Raw genomic sequence first — 17,500 nt, forward strand, 5'->3', positions numbered from 1 at the left:
TTGTCAGAAATCCTCGCGTTCACTATACAGCGTTTTAATCGCCCAAGAACCTTTTTGAAGGACTTAGAACGCATTTAAAAAATAATCATAGCTTGGTAACCTGGCAATTTTGAAACGTATTTTATGTAAAGAAAATCAACAATTGTTATTCAGGGAAATCCTTGCATTGATTTTGAGCCATTTTACCCTTCAAAACTGTTGCAAATACTTTAAGAAAAAAGCCTGGTTACCAAGCACAGCAGAGAAGTGATGAAAAGTATTTCTCAATTTATACATTAACAGGAAGTTTCTTTCTTGGGCACCCATCTTAAATTTAATACTCATATCCCAAGGAAACTGTATACAAAGTTTGGTACTTTTGTCCGCTTTGTCACGATCCGGCTCAAATTTTGCATTAAGCTACTAGACTATCAGTCTGATGTTGCGACAGCACTACTTTTGTGCGTTGACCATATTTTTCACGAGTTTGCACTCGCCAATAAATGTCATTGATATTAGGTGCTCTTAATTGCATCAGTGGAAACACTTGGACCTGAAAGAGGCAACAGCTTGAATTAACGGTGGATACCTATTCCGGTGAAATGGTACTTGCTACTCAAGTTTTAACTTTATCAATTCTCAGGTGGATGACTTCTGGGACTTAAGTAAGCATCCAGATTTAGAGGAGGTGGTTGGAGTTTTGCATTCCTGAGAGCATTTAACTATTCGAGACATTAAGACAATCCAACCAGCGATACCAGAAGTGGACAAAATGAAAATGCGCCAGCATTCTAAAGCTTTCAAGGAGGGCTGGCTGAACGACACTGTAAGGATCTTATTATATAATAGAGAGCTTTAGTTAGCATCCCTCCTTGGACATGAGAGGAAAATGTCAGGGATCCATAAAACGAACTACTATGCCCACAAGACCAAACTTTTATATTAATATTCCGCTTATTTGATCACAGGTCATAAACGCAAGGTTGAAAAGGCTAGCTGAAACTGCCAAGGAAAACGTGAGTATAATAAATCAAATATTACTATAGTGTAGAATGTCAGCCATGTCCTCGCCCTAATCTCGAGGATCACACGAGAGGAAAGTCTGAATTCACAGAGTCGTAATTTGCGAAAATCGAAGGTTACATTCAATTGGTGTCTACATCTTCCAGAAATGGATGGCAAAGGTAAGTGGAACTTCCAACGATTCGCATAGAAAGCAAAAAACTATCACCTAGGAACATTTTCTGGTTAATTCCATGGAAAATGAGAATGAATACTACCCTTCTATGAATAATGGAATGAGTTTACCAAAGGACTCACTTTGATTTCGTAATAAATAATAATAATAAGAAGAATAAATAAGGAAAATCTTCCTACCGTGGAAAGTACTTCGCTTTCCCCCCAGAGTTAGGGTATGGAAGAAAACTTAAGTTCCAGATTTAAAATATAAGCCAGGGTCATAACTTCGCTTCGAAAAAGAGGGCACTGGAAAGCATCCCGTTTGCGATAAATTTGCCGTTTCAAAGTTAAGTAGTCTCATCGACTTGTCAATCAAATAAATTGGGCAGTCTAAACTTGGAACCAACGGAAAAAAAGAGAAACGTGACCAGCAAAGATCTTTGTAAATAAATAGTAACTGTAGGAAAAATTTTCCCAACAAGAAAGCGCAATCATTGGATGTTAGGGGTATGGTAAAGTAATATGTAGCTAAGAATTACTGAGTTCTATATATCCTTGCAGTTAAGATTCTACTAACAAAATGTAGCATGACCTCACATGCCAAGCCTATACAACTAAAAGTTACTTAAGTCTTAAAAATTGTTTCGCAGGTCATTAACTTCCATGAAAAAAGTTGGCAACTTTGACAGTGCAACACGGCGAACTTCTGTAAACGAAGAACTTTTTTTTACTTGTATCCCGTAATCAATTGTTGGCTGTTTTTGTTTTATTGAATTTAATTTAGAATTACAGTACAAGCCAATATCATACTTTACACTTTTTTGCAGAAAATTACTTCAAATTAACAAAGTGAACCCATCGGATTGGAGAAAATCATCACCAATATCACCACAGCAGGCCAATGACCGAAGTTGTGGAGTTTACGTAATCAAAGTAAGCCAAGACGGTGGTATCACAGCTAGCTGTCATCATTTTATCATGTTTCTTGTCCAATGATTAATTTACTCTCGTGGTTGCTCAGACTTCTATAATTTAATGCACCGACATCGCAATATGCAAAAAATTTACCATTACATTTTTCTTTTTGTCATCATAGATTGCTAAATGCATTTGTAGTGGAACGAAGCTGTCTCTTAAACCAGTAAATGTAAGGCAATTATAACCCCCTACTTATGCTAACTCTTTTTAAGCCTATTGTGAAATCCTCTCTCGTCAATTACCAACCAACTGGCATCACAGTGAGCAGAGTTGTTCATTACCTACTCAATAATTGTTCACTGTCGATCCTTTTGCTAATGCTGATGTCAATTTCCCTTTGCAGGAAGAAGTGACACCTTTTTGTTACGAAATTGCCATCAACCTTCTCAAGAAAAGACAGTGAACAGAGAAGGATTATGGATGAGCGAATTTTTTGGGAGAACAGTAGTAACGTTCGCTGTGGTGAGTTACGATTGAGTGCTCGCCGTATTTAAATCCAAATTGAAAAAAATGGATAAATAGTTCAAATTATTAAATGATTAAATCACAAAAAACAGGTTAAAATTTTCCTTTAAAGCAATTGAAGGTACATTGCCTCGAAAGGTCGCGTTGAAGCTTTAACTGGGTCATTCAGAAGATTATGCCGTGTAGATAACAGGCACTGTTCACAAAGTTACTCTGCGCTGGATTTAACTGCGTAATAAGTGAGCAGTCAATTGTTTTCTTACTTCTTTTTTTTCATTTACAGCAGATCCAAAAAATAAAAGCAACAAACAATCGAACAATACCCATACTGTTGCAGTGTTTTACTGTAGAAATGCATCAAATTCACCTTGATACGAAATTTTAAAATATCTACAATTTAAAAACGCTATGTGTAAACGGCCCTGTAGAGTCCACACTCCTTCATTAATGCCCTTTGACCTAACGCCTGAGAGGTTTGTGTTTTCCTCTTGCCTCACAACCTTCTTTGTAAAAATCCTGGAGCTATTTCACGCATGTTCTAATCTATCGCTATTCTCATTGGTTCTTCCCTGTTCAACCTTAAGATGAGGTCCACGTTTCTTGAGCAAAAAGCTTACCGGCGAAAACCTCGTAAAAAGCTTTAGGACACTGGTAACGTCCATCATGGAAAGTATCGGAATGTTATTGCCTTTTGTATCTCCTGGAAAACTACTTCAATTGTCTAGGAAGGAAACACCAAAGACTGATTGAATTTATCACATGATAATGTCAGGACTGAGGTAACCTTACAATAATTTTGTCCTGGTGTATGGCATTTTTCAGAAATAACTACTGGTTTCACAGCTTGTAATTTGAAAGCTCAGAATATACTGCGGCTTTGAACAACTCTCAGAGGTAGCACTTCCAATGCCAACAGAATATAAAGCCCAAATTTTGCCCTCTGCCCCTCTCAACGAAATGAAATGGCGATCCTTTGTTTCTACTCCACGGAAACCATTGTAAAAAGCATCTCTAGAAAGTCTAAAAATTCCTCCTGTTTCCTTCGCGTTCATGTCCCTTAATTTTCCAACAGAATTTGCCAATTTATGCGTATCCTCAATTGAGATAAACATGTTACATGTTACAGGTCACGGCAACTAAACTGTACAACGCGTTAATTTTGACAAGTGTTTTTTCCACTGCAGGAATTCCCTTCTACGTTAACTACATTTGCATGAAATAGAAATTAAATACTTGGGGAAAAACAATATTGCCACTATAGTTTTCTCACAGTTTTCCTTGGCGTCAAACCACAAACCAATTTCCACAGCGGAATATTCCGCGGAAACACGAATTGCACACTGATGCATGTCGATTTCCCTAACACCACAAATCATCTGGCGTCATCAGATTAAGTAAGATCATCCGAGTTGCTCTGAAAGAGCATGGGGTCACGCGCGTTCTCCAAGGCGAACAACTATTGCCGTGGAAAGCTTCGATTAATTAAACCTTGTATTTGTTGGGCAGACTTAGAGAACTGGTTTTCGTCCGTTGCCGTAATTAAAAGCTTACTGACACACTTGACCTGTGGGAAATTGTGGAATGCAGGCGTGGGGCGCCAGAGGAGCTAATACTGGAATGAAGGCGGGAAAAGTGTGACAACAAAAGCTCGCTATTCAGTCGCGTTTAGAGCGTGAAAAACACATATATATATTCCACGTCGCCAGTAAAAGAACACAAGTTGACAAAAGGGAGAGAGACAGGTGACGTGGAGCAGTGATGAACACAATAACGCGCGAGGTCACAGTTTTGTTGCCAGATCATCTATGGTACGGTAAGCTTATTTTAAGTAACACGGACGAAGGGGCTAAGTGGATCGCATTGCCTTTTTTTTTTTTTTTCATTTAGTTAAATACAGTACTTACATTACTTACACTACTACTGCTACTCACAAAAACTATCTTAACTTAGACTACTAATACTATTCACAATATCATACTTTACACTGTTCACTACACTTGGCAATCATTACATATATAAAAAAAGCCAATAAATAAATAAATACATTAAAAAAAAATTTGAAACAAAAACCTTGCTATGTATTAAGGAGTGTCTAAAAGCTCACGGATGCTCGAACGCTTGGTGACTCCATGGATAACTTGCTCTTTAAAATACTTTGAACGCTGTTATCCTGTAAGATTCACTTTCTTTGGCTGCAGTATAGATGTAGTAATGGGCTACTATAAGGCACAGGTTGACAGCTCGAAAAGATCGCTTCTCTGGGTGATGTGCATATACTTTAGCTTTGTTCGTCAGAGCTACCTTTGGCAAGTTACTAGAGTTCCACCAAGAGGCAAAAAGGTTCCAGAAAGTATGGACGTGCCAAGATTCTAAGAACAGATACTCTAAGGTCTGTCTTACACCCCACAATTGACATTCATCGTTTTCGATAATTTTAGCTCTGAAAAGTTTGGTGGTTGATTTTGAATTGAAACATCGAGAGTTTAAAGGTGCTCGCACACTAGGGGTCATTTTGCAGCTTCATGACCCTGGAACATGCAGCAGTTTTAAAATCATATTCCATACATATAACGTGGCATGGAGCGGGAATCTATAGCGGGGACACGAAGCACCCACCAAATCACAACATGTACACACAGAACAAACTGCACCATAAGCATGTCCCTGGGACATCTATCCATTTTACTCACACACTAGGGGGCATTTTACATGCATGTGTACCGGGGACATGCAGCGGGTACAAAATCACAACCAACACAGACAATTAAGCCCAATAGCGGCAACACGTCACAGGGACTTGTAGCAGCGGTAAATTACTGTTTCGTTCACATGAGGAGGGCTGTAGCGGGCGTCTGTATCTGACGCGCGCTGCAGGGACAACATCAAATTGCGCACATACATTCGCAAATGCAGCCATTACATGTCCCGGGGACATGAAGCTGCAGTCAAATCCTGTTTCATACATACGAGAGAAAATGTAGCAGGCACTTTTATACGGAGCTCACAGCAGGGACAAAACGTATTTACGCACACACAGTCGCAACTGCAGTTATTGCGTGTGCCAGGGACATGTACCCACAAGGTGTCGCATTGTCTGAGTTCTTCGTGCCAAACGATTTCACACCTATGTTTTGGTCGAACTTCATGCGGCATGTTGCAGCAACGAATGTTGCAGAAAGAACCATTTTTATCGTGTGAACAGTGCGGGAGTGTGCTTCTGCAGCTTTACTACAGATTTAACCAATCACAGACATCAAAGAAACGGCAATACAATACTTTCATGCTTACGTCGTTGCGATAAAGACACAACTGGACGAAAATAGATGGATAATTACATTGTTTTGGAATGCAATAAATACGGAAACAACGTTTTAAACGCCTCCAGTGACTAGTCATGATGGCGGTGCGTGAACTTGCCAGAAAGCGTAAGTTCATGCTGCTGATTTTGATGCAGCTTGTAGACAACGACCCTCCTGCCACTATTGAACAACGAGTGTGGACTCGGGGGCCTATCATACCCTGTTTCGAGAATTAGCGGCGGAAGACACCCTTGGGTTTGGCGAGTACATGAGGATGCCTCATGCCAAGTTCCTAGAATTAGTGGAGGTTGTAGGGCCCCTTTTAACAAAGCAAGAGACCCATATGAGGACATCTATTGCGCCAAACGAAAGACTTGCCCTCGGTATCAGATACTTGGCAACAGGAGAGACGTTTCAGTCCCTTTCCTTCCAGTTTCGGATTGGCAAGAGTACTGTGTCTCAGATTGTAATGGAAGTATGCTGCACTATTTACCAAGTTTTAGGAAGACAACTCTTAAAAACGCCCAACACCGTTGAAAACTGGCGCGAAATTGCAACTTTATATTACTCTAAGTGGAATATTCCAAATAACATTGGTGCTATAGACGGAAAACGGATTTTGATCCAAAAGCCCCCGAATGCTGGTTCCCATTTCCACGCCTACAAAGGGAATGAAAGTGTTATTGCGTTGATCATGTCGGGACCGAGTTACAAGTGCCTCTGCAGATGTAGGCACCAACGGGCAGAACTCAGATGGACACGCATGGGCACGGTGCTCACTGAAGAAGGCTTTGGACAGCCCAGAAAATCCGCTTAACATTCCTCCTCCTTGCCCATTGCCTGGGGCTAGCAAGGCAGTTCCTTTTGTCATAACAACAGACGAGGCGTTTTCTTTGGCAAGCTACATGCTGAATCCATATCCTCGAAAGAGCCTTACAGTCGAGAAAAGAATTGCTAACTATCGAATATCTCGAGGAAGAAGGATTTCCAAGAATATCCTGGGAATTCTAGCCAATTGATGGCGCTGTTTTCGAGCCCCCTTCCTTTTGAGCCCTGTCAAGGTACAGAAAATAACGATGGCTGTACCAACACTTCACAACTGGCTGAACAGCGACAGATTCAGCAAGAATGTGTACTGCCCTCCCGGTCTGACAGACAACGAAAATACTGTAACCGGGGAAATCAACCAAGGCACTTGGAGAGACAACTCTCCTCTCAAATCGCTTGTATCCCTTCAGCCATCCCTTAAGCACAATTACAACAGAGACACCCAAGAAATGCGCCAGGAATATACAAGGTGGTTCAACGAGGAAGGCGATGTACCATGGCTAAGGAAAATGTGTGGACTTTAGTGGCCTTGTGTTCTTTTTGGAGATCAAAAATATACGTACAATCATAATTAATATATTGACTGTGGCACTATGACAGTTAACATGAAATTTGCGCAGTATGCATTCAAGCGAGAGCAGACTTTGTAGTTTGCAAAAATTATGATCATAACACAACATAGAAGCCGATTTATGTTCAAAATATTCGTTTGCTAGTAAAAAAAAAAGGAAAACCAAAGAAAAACGTTTGCTGTCATTTGATTTTTTAATCAAAAAAAATGCCTAGCACATAATAAGGGTATCCACTAAATCGCCCTTTTTTACTTTGACTTTTCTGTTTTCTAATCGAAGTCTGGCGGGACTGCTTGGTTCCTGTCAGAGCTTTCAACTAAGGATGGTTGTGACAGCTGTTCAGCAGACTGCATATGTGTACTACCATAGAAATATGGGTTAAACCCAGGCGGAGTGATGTTGGTGTCACTGTAGCTTAAGCCAGAAGCGAGGCTAGAAGGATAGTCAGCCCTACTAAATGTTCGTTGAGTTGAATTCCGGGCAAAACTTATGCTGTTGGCCTTTTCTAGCTCATTTCTTTCCTCGAATTCAAAAAGTTCATCTGAAATGCACTTCTTGGCTGTCCGAAATGTGGATGGAGCCAGTTTGGACAATGTCAATCCAACGTATTTTCCAAATACATGTGCTTCGTTGGTCTCGTGTGCCGGGGAGTCACTGGTAGCAGGGTGGGGCACTTTAATCGCCACTACTGCTTCATCAAATAATTCTAGTTTCTTGTTTTCAATGTCATGTCGTTCTTTCTTTCTTTTTTTGGCTGACAAGGGACCAGATATTGTGTCGATAGTGTCCTCTGTGTCATCGCAAATGCTTTTGGTGAACTGAAAATGCGCGTAAAATTCCCATGAAGACCGATACACTTCATTGGTACCTGGACTGGTTGGTTTCTTTTGGATTTTTCCGTGTTCTTGCCTATAGACCTTGAGCAGGTTCTTCCACTTTCTCTGAATGTGCTCTTTGGTATACTTATCCTCCAGCTCTTTAACAAGGGAATCCAAGAGTAGGTCTTTGTTGCTGTTCGTGTGATACTCTGGAATACTGTAGTTCCATAGGCACTCGTTGTTCTGGTAAAAAGAAATTAGGGTCTCTGCAACAAACAAGTAAAATAGATTAATTTCATTGCGTTACTTTTCAATTTATCATTTTTGAGGTAGGCTATTAGGAGTTGTGGGAGGGGATTCCTACACGTTCTTGGTAGCTCCCCCCCGAAAAAAAAGCAATCCTACAAAAATATATTTTCACCCCTCCTCCAGTTTCTAATGATGTACCCCTTATGTTCGAAACTCTATCTTCACTTGAGTTGCACACTAGTGCGGCTGGAAAGAGCGCTAGACTAGCCACAGATGCTTAGCTTTCTATGTAAACCAGAAATGCACCAAAAATAATATTCGGAGCTCAAAACTGCGCACTATTGTCGGTGTGCCTGTATGTTGTTCACTGCATGACTGGAGTTGCATTTGCTCCCACAAAATCGAATCATGGGCATTTGTAGCGTTGAAATTACATGTATATCGTTCGTGTATTCAATCCAAATAACTGAATGGGTTACCCATTTCTTCCGCTGTCCAAACCAGGTTATCTCCGTCCGAATTTTGAAGGGATGCTCTTAAAAAAGTTCAGGTTTTCCCAGAAAGACCACTTTATTTCAATATCTTCTTCCTCCTTCTGCTTCTTCAAGTATCGCAATACTGAGCTCCTCAAACTGCGCCATTTCACCTTGTATGGCATTCCAACACCGCCAAAATTCAAACTTTGCCCTTTATTCGCGCATACCATCATTCACTGGCAACATTCAAATATTCAATTGAAACATACAAACCTTCACTCGCAACATTCATGTCAGGCGTTTAACATGCACTCACAACATTCAAACATACCTCCAAACATTCAAAGCAGGCATGCAAAATTTACTTACAACATTAGGACATGCACTTTAAACAAGTGGTTATTCAATTCCAACTGTCATTTCCAACATTCGACTTTCAATTCGACATTTCATTCAAACATTGAAACATTCAATTGGAACATTTGATTCGAAAATTCAGCATTCTATTCTAGATTCAATTCAAACATTTGATTATTCAATTCGAACATTTAATACAAACATTCAATATAAACATTCAATTTGAACGTTCCATTCGAAAATTCGATTATAACATTCGCAATGAACATTCAAGTCGAACATTCAAGATCGCTCCATCTTGCCAGCTCAGGTAGCCAATCATACTGCAGGATTTGGTTCATCTTGCCCGCTCAAGGAGCTCGCCATATAATAAAATGGTATATTGTATAGGAGATAAACAAGGTCTGAGTGCTAGCCCACACTTCAGATGTATTTGTCGAAATGTTGTGCACAAATCTGTGGAGTCCAGATATGGATCTGCCATATTGACATTTGTGGTACACCAATGTTTATTTATTTATTTATTTATTTATTATTTATTAATGTTCCAAATTAATTTAAATGGCCCAAAGTAATGACAATATATTATCAGTGTATGCCACGCACCACCATAACTCTGAAATTCAAAGTGCACTACAAGTTCAAAAATAACTGATCCTTTAACATCTTTAACCAATTGATGCAAAATCCCTTTCAGATTAATACATCAGATACCATTTCAGAATGTTGACATTCTTTTCTTTAGAGAATCATGTCAGACTTACAAAGATGCAGGAACATGTTAACCGATCTGCACAACCGAATCTCAGAGTTGGAGAGAGGGCAAGTTTCAGCACACAGGGGGTCAGATACAGCACCTTCAAATGCAGGGGCGAGGCTAGCCACTTTGGCCTCTGCTGCATCTGTAGCAGTCTCTAATCAGTCTGCGGTCAGCCAGCCTGCAACCATAGCAGTTTCTGCTGGGCCTTTTTCAAGCCAATACGCGGCAGCATCTACTTGGCCTTCACCAGGCAATCCTGCAGCAGCTTCTGCAGCACCTTCATTGTGCTCTATTAGAACACAAGTGATACACAAGGAGGTACCTGAAAAAAGGAAAGCCAGTGCCAGGGGTCAGCAGCCACCCGCTAAAAAGCGAAAATACAAGCCCACCTGGACCAGGGTATTTGTTTGCCTAGCTAGTACTAGTGATAGCAGGATGCCATCACCAACATACTATCAGGAACTAAGAAGGGCATCTCTAGGTGAGAAAAGCATCACCTTTAATATAGCAGATACTTCGGTTGAATTTGACTACAAATTGAAAATGGAATTCCCGAAATTGGAGATGGCTGATGGATATCTTCTCATGTGTAGCCATAATTCAAGCCGCACTTTGGAGGAGATTAAGCCACCCTATAATGTCCAGCGATTAAAAACGGAAACTTGCCAGTGCAAAATTTTCATAAGGCCACTCATAGTTAGTAGAGGGGAATGGTTATGAAGGCCGGCAAACTTTAAAGGGAGAACTCATTGTTAAGGTTTTTGGTATGTCACGTGATTTTGATGGTGCACACATAGATGGCGGCTAGTATGTGAGCTTGTTCGAATGATCGTGGTTTTTCAAAGTTTATACAGAAAAAGATGTTTTCTTTGAGTATGTTTTAGTGATAAATATAATCTTCGGGATGCCTGACGTTAACTGCACTGTAATTGGATGTGGTTCCTGTTGTAGAACTAAAGGAATTGGGATTTTTAAGTTGCCCTCGGCGAAGGATGATAAACACAAGAAATGGCGTGATGAGTGGCTTGCAAAACTCAAGAAAACGAGGGAAGTGGACAAAGATTTTCAGCGACAAATCAATGAAGACAAAGTCTATACTTGCGAAAAGCATTTCAAGGATGAAGAAATTGAAATATGTAAGTATTTCTTGATAAATCGTGTGTGTAGTAGCGTGACTATAAACATTGCATTCGAAGCGTGTGCTAGCGCACTTTGTTGTACTATACGTTGTTGATAAAACGTCTACGGCTCTGTATTTTTAATTTAATAAATAATTGTATCCTTTTTATTGTTTTTGCAGTCCATTCCAAAAAAATGATCAAGAAAAGACTGGTTTTTGGAGCTATACCGACGCTTAACATGCCAAGGAAGAGTCAATATTTTCATATTGATTTATATATATATATATATATATATATATATATATATATATATAACTGAATAAATGTTTGAAAGAAAATTTGCCCTGAGCGGGATTTGAACCCACGTCCCCGCATTACTAGTCGGGTGTGATCACCACTACACCACCAGGACAACCATGCTGGCAACACAGCCATCGAAGAGGTGATTTACGTGGTTAAGGCGTGGGCCTCCCGGGAAATTTTCTTTCAAGGTGACAAGGTAGGGGAGCCTATAACTTCACTTGAAACCCAACTAAGGATCAAGTTAATGATGATTATTTGGGGTGTGCATTGTCAGGGTTTCTCTCCTACATTCTCTCTAAAATTGAAATTAGCCTGTATCCTTCTAGGATCCTTCCTTGTCATCCGCTAAGTTGACTACAGTCGTGCATCATTAACTTGATCCTTAGTTGGGTTTCAAGTGAAGTTATAGGCTCCCCTACCTTGTCACCTTGAAAGAAAATTTCCCGGGAGGCCCACGCCTTAACCACGTAAATCACCTCTTCGATGGCTGTGTTGCCAGCATGGTTGTCCTGTCCTGGTGGTGTAGTGGTGATCACACCCGACTAGTAATGGGGGGACGTGGGTTCAAATCCCGCTCAGGGCAAATTTTCTTTCAAACATTTATTCAGTTAAAAATATGATTATTTGGGCTGTGCATTGTCAGGGTTTCTCTCCTAAATTCTCTCTCTCTCTCTCTCCATAGGAAAAGTCGGGCACATCAGTAACATCTTTCCCTTTTTGCGATAGCTTCGCCAGTTTTAGACGGACAGTTTTACTTTTTTCGTAGAATGATCCTGAGCTAATAAACTCTACTGTCCTAGTCGGTTGAACAAAAGCACTTTAATACAGCCGAAATAGCCACAAATTCGTGTGCAATTTGTTACTAAAGTGCCCTATGCCGTGGTAAGCGGTTTTTTAAAGCATTCAGAAATGATTTCTATGTTGAATTATAGCTATTGCTATGCTATACTTTTGCTACACCATTCCCTCAGTTACCACAGCCTTTTAAATCAGAGATATTGCGAGTGGAAAAATTTTGTTGAGTAATTGTTAGACTTTTCATGCCGATGAACAGTTTCAAGGTCTGAAAAACGCTCATTTTTGTTTTTTCGAGTTCAAAAGGATAATTTAAGGGCTTAAATGTTATCAATCTTGATGATATTTTCAGGACAGTTGGTAGAGATGTTAAGCAACACAATGAACGAATAATGGGGAGAATCCGTGGATTTTTGCGTAATTGAGAAGGTTAAAAACTACCCATATCCCAAAAAAGGGCGGGCACTTTTGTAACTCAGACATTTATTTGTGATAATTTCCTCAAATTTTGCCCTGATAAACTAGTCATTTGCACCGCAAGGCGCAAGGATGTAATTTGAACAAACGTGAAATGTTGTGAGCAATTCAAGGAAATTTTGAGCTTATTTGTCTAAAATTTAACAAAGAGGGATACGCCACTCGTCCATAATTAAACCGTTCTATGCATACAATAGGTAAAAACACCAATTATTTATTTTACTTAGAAAGGACCGGAATTGGGGAAGTGGGGTGTGGACGTACGCATTCCACAGGTTGGAGTCACGTGCCCCTACCTCTCCCATCTCTCCAGCAAAAAACCTAATTACTTTCCATGCTTTGAGAATGGTAACCCTCTGACGTCCTTGATAATAATGTTGTGAACTAGAAATACTGCATGGCTCTTTTTTTTTTATTTTTTAATTCAAGTGTTTTTGTTTGGGATATTATGGACAGATAGACAGGAACACCTTGTGCGATAATCATAGCGCAATTTTCGTTTTAAAGTCCAGTGTACTCCACGTGCTTCTGGTTATGCGGGCTCATTCAGCGGCAATTACCAAGTGAAAGCTCTATCTTTGCTTTGAGCAAATTAAGATTTCGATGTTAAAAAGGTAAGGGTTTTGCTTTGTTTTATTCTTTATACATCCTAAATAAGATAATACAGAAATTGGTGATATGTAATCTTCAAATTATTCTGATTACTTTTTTGCATTTTAATTCATTATGATCGGCAAAATGTACTATACCAAAGGTTTTCCTTGCGTTTGTTTCACTGACATCTCAGTACACTATTGTTGATTAGGTAGTGTCAGAACTTCAGTGTAGTTGTGGTGGAATTGATTGCACCTGAATACGTCAGTCATACGTTCTAATATTTCATGCAAAAGTTCGGATCTTCGTCTCTTTGATTGTGAGCGTTCACTGCATATTCCTTTGTTTATGATTTCTAAATAACAAAGTGTCACATCGGAAAGGCGAAAATGAGAACATGCAAAATGAACTCGCCCTTGCCATCTGCCATACCGATCATAATACTTTTAAAAGACTGTAATTTTATTATGATGATGCTGTTGATAATAACCATACATGGAATAACTTCTGTGTATGTGAGCCACTCAGTCCATATGTTTGGCAGGTCAGTTATAACAGATTTTAGTCACTAGATATTAATTTTGGTGTTGTTGTTGTTATTCAGGGAAATCCTCTATAATGTCCTTTGAGTGGTTTAATGAAAAAATGGAAAGGCTAAATGTAGGTATTTACATGTAGTGTAGTGTAAATATCTGAGCTCTGGGTCATTTTGATTAAGAAAAATCATTGTGGTTTTGTTATTCACCTTTACTTGATGATTAACCATTCTTTACAGATTTCTATTTAGAAATCAGTTTCTTCAGCTTCTATCTATTTCATCACATAATAAAGTGTCATTCCGAATTCTGCAGTTGCCTCAAATTGTGGCAGAAATGTCTTTAAAACATCACTCTGGTTGCTAGATACTGTATTGTTATTTGACTAAAATTTAAGTATCTTGACTACCGGTAAATTAAAACATGTCATGCTGTCATGGGTGACTTACTGTTCACAACCTTTCATTTAGTACAGAGGCTGCTGTGCCAACAAGTCTTAGAAGAAAAAGTAATACTGTCTTCATTAAAAAGTGCTACCTGTTCCATTCGTTCTCCTCTTTTAGACCCAGAAGTTTGTTCAAGAAATCCATAATGCAGAGTCAGGCCTGTTGGTAAGAAAAATTGCCTTCAAAAGAACTTTTGTTAGTCTGAACTGTACAGGCTGTGTGATGCTCCACAGTGGAATGAAATAAGCTATATGTAATCAATAATCGTGGTGATTGATTTGACAAGGTTGCCAATCAAATACCATTTTGCTTTACTTTTGCTTTTACCAAGGAAAAAATAAACCCATTTCTTTCTGGGGTGGTTTTGAAATTGAAATATTCACTAGATACTTTAAAGTAATTAAGGTTTTGCAAACATATCCTTGAGTTTATTCGCTACGGATTAGCAAGGAATTAGTATAGTTTTCCTGGCACGCTGTTGCTGGTAATATCTGTTCACTTGTCTACAGCTTCTGTTGCCTATTTCCTGTTTTATGCATTGAGATCCGTTGTCTCAAAAAAGGGCACAAAAATTAACAGTAAATTACAAACGATAAGTGGACAGTAAGCAAACTCATACATACTAATAAAACGCGCAGATTTTGCAGGCAGTTTGTGGTTCACTAATCTCTGAGCTGCAGTGTACATGTATTTAGGCTGACTTTTTGACATGTATTAAATTGGGATGAGACCCGGCCATCCATGCAGGCCTGTTGTACAAGTGTGACTTACCCTTGAAACAAGTTGTATGACTGTCATTTACATACCGTCTGCAAATGACAAGATACAAGCAGGGCCAAAGCATTTTAAATTATGTTTTGAACTGCATTTAGGCTGAAAGCAGTGAGGATGCATCAGATGATGATCACGACAATAGCTACCACACCTCAGATGAAAGTGATAACTCCAACACAACGGGCTCAATCACTTCTTCAGACGAGAGTCGAGATCAGTTGATGGATGAAACTGAAGCAATACCACCAGAGGTACACTCTTACTTACTTTTTCCTTCTCAAAATTTCATGCACACCTGGAAGAAGATTGTACATCATTCTACCACCGGTCTTATCATGTTATGAAAAAAAATGTTTACAGGCATTTGCCATCTGTTCATTTCGAAGCCTTTAAGTCGATTTTCTTACTATGTTTCAGGGGATCGATCCTCTGCAAAGAGTATCATTCTCTGTCTCAAAATAAGGTTTTGGAATACACAGCTTGATTGATGAATTTCTTTGGTTATGAGTAAACATCTGGAGGAGATATTTGCTACAATGGAGAAAGGTCATGAGTTATTTAGTATATCTTAAAATCTGAACTTTCTATTCTGGTTTTATGTTTTAGGAGTCCACTTATAAAGCCGGAAAAAACAGGAAGAGGAAGTTATCCGGCCAATGTCGTGAAAGCAGACAGTGCCCAATATCCTCATGTAAAGCCAAGGTCATACACATTCCTCGTCACCTACATAAAGTGCATGGATGGTCAAAGGAGAATGCAAGGACAGCAATTGTACGTTACGGCATGAGGAAGGCATACTCTGTTTCAAATCGAGTCAAGGCACCACAAAGCAAAGCTACAGTAAACACAGAAGATCCCGATAAGAAAAGTCGAGAGAAAAACAAGAAAGACTACCATCGCCCTCGCTTTTGTCCTGTTGAAGGATGTACATCTCTTGTTAAAAGGCTTTCTCCTCACCTAAGAAACGCACACAAATTAGGGCCTGATGAGGTAAAAGAATACTTAGCCATGGCTTGACAGCGCGATTCGAAGTCTAGTTCTAAGTCTCCGCGTAAAAGAAGAATTACTCAAACCATCGTTTTGAGAGAAAAGCCCAAGCAGCCTTCAGAGATAGGATCTTCCTCCAAGATAACAGAATCTATTGAAAGCAGTGCAGATGATTGTGATGGAGATGAAACTGAGGAGACCAATGAGCGGGAAGTATTTACCAATTTTAAGCACTGGTTACAGTCAGCTGATGGAGGCCAGTTAGACCAGCGTACGGCTAAGCAGCATTACAAGCAGATGATTAAGCTGTTTGGTCTCGTCGATGGTAAGAAGGACCTTAAGTCATTGTACAATGCTGGGCTTATCAATGATAAGTTTTTAGAAGATCACGCAAAGAAATTATATCACCCAAAGACCACACAATCCTACTTAATGAGCTTGCGGCATTTTTATGCATTCTCCTTAACGGAAAAAATGGGCAAGTACATACCAGTCCCCAAAGAAAGCGTGTTATCTCTGAAGGAAAAGATCAGTAGGTGGTCGTCTTCCTTTCGTCAAACGTCTGCAAAACGCCACTGGGAAAAAATGGAGGAAGATCTCCATCAACTAATCACCCCTGAGCATATTAAGGAGTTCGAGCGAAGTCAAGCCGCTCGGGATGCCATCTGTCTATTGAGACAGTTATCAGTTGAGCCCAATATGGACATATCTCAAAGCCAGTTTACTTTAATAAGAGACTTTCTGATAGTTCAGATTTCAATAGACAATGCGAATAGAGCCGGTGCGATAGCCAATATGAAGATGACTGAGCTGAAGAACAAGTTCAAGCAGGATGGAGAGTACGTAATCCCTGTAAAAGCACACAAACCACTATCAACTCACGGTCCAGCTCGAATTATTATGAGTGAGAAGTTATTCAGGTGGGTGGACATCTACGCAAAGGAAGTTCGCTGCAAAGTTTGTGGTGATGAGGGTGATCTGGTCTTCTTGTCATGGAATGGGGAAGAACTATGTTCAAGCCAAATCAACAAGGCAATAAAGTCAATATGGAAGAAGGCAGAACTAAGTGGAAATCCAAGCTCCACTTTGATCAGGAAGTCAGCTGTTTCAGGTTTCCATAAAGCTGCTGAAAGTAGCAAAATGCGCAGTTACCTGGCCGATTTAATGGCACATAATGTCAGCACTGCTCAGAAGTATTATAAGCTACAGAAGAAGTCAATGTCGTCTGTAAAAGCATCAAAGCAACTAAGAGATGTCATGCGTGGAGTCAGCCCAGTAGCTGGAAGCAGTGAGCAAGAGAGCACTTCCATCACGGACGAATGTCATTCTGTGGTCTCTAAACAGTCTTGGACAGTAGAGAAAGAAAGTCTGGTGAAAACTCTCTTTGCCGAGGCAATCGAAAATAAAGTCATCACATTGGAGGTGGTCAAAGCCAAAATCTCTAATCACCCTGATCTCAAGGCTGATAATCCAAAGAGGGTGCTCGACAAAGTACGCAGTCTCTGGA

General features: G+C 39.8%; 1 protein-coding gene and 2 pseudogenes across 1 annotated transcript in view; 2 read left to right on the forward strand and 1 right to left on the reverse strand.

Annotated features, from left to right (window-relative positions):
* LOC138046513 (uncharacterized) overlaps positions 1-17,500 on the forward strand; it is a 157,673-nt gene that overhangs the window by 43,886 nt on the left and 96,287 nt on the right. The gene's annotated exons all lie outside the window — the stretch shown is intronic.
* LOC138044882 (uncharacterized) lies at positions 5,999-7,252 on the forward strand (annotated as a pseudogene).
* Positions 7,570-9,073, reverse strand: LOC138044883 (uncharacterized; annotated as a pseudogene).

The sequence above is a fragment of the Montipora capricornis genome, chromosome 4, assembly GCF_036669925.1.
Source record: "Montipora capricornis isolate CH-2021 chromosome 4, ASM3666992v2, whole genome shotgun sequence".
Classification (NCBI taxonomy): Eukaryota; Metazoa; Cnidaria; class Anthozoa; order Scleractinia; family Acroporidae; genus Montipora; species Montipora capricornis.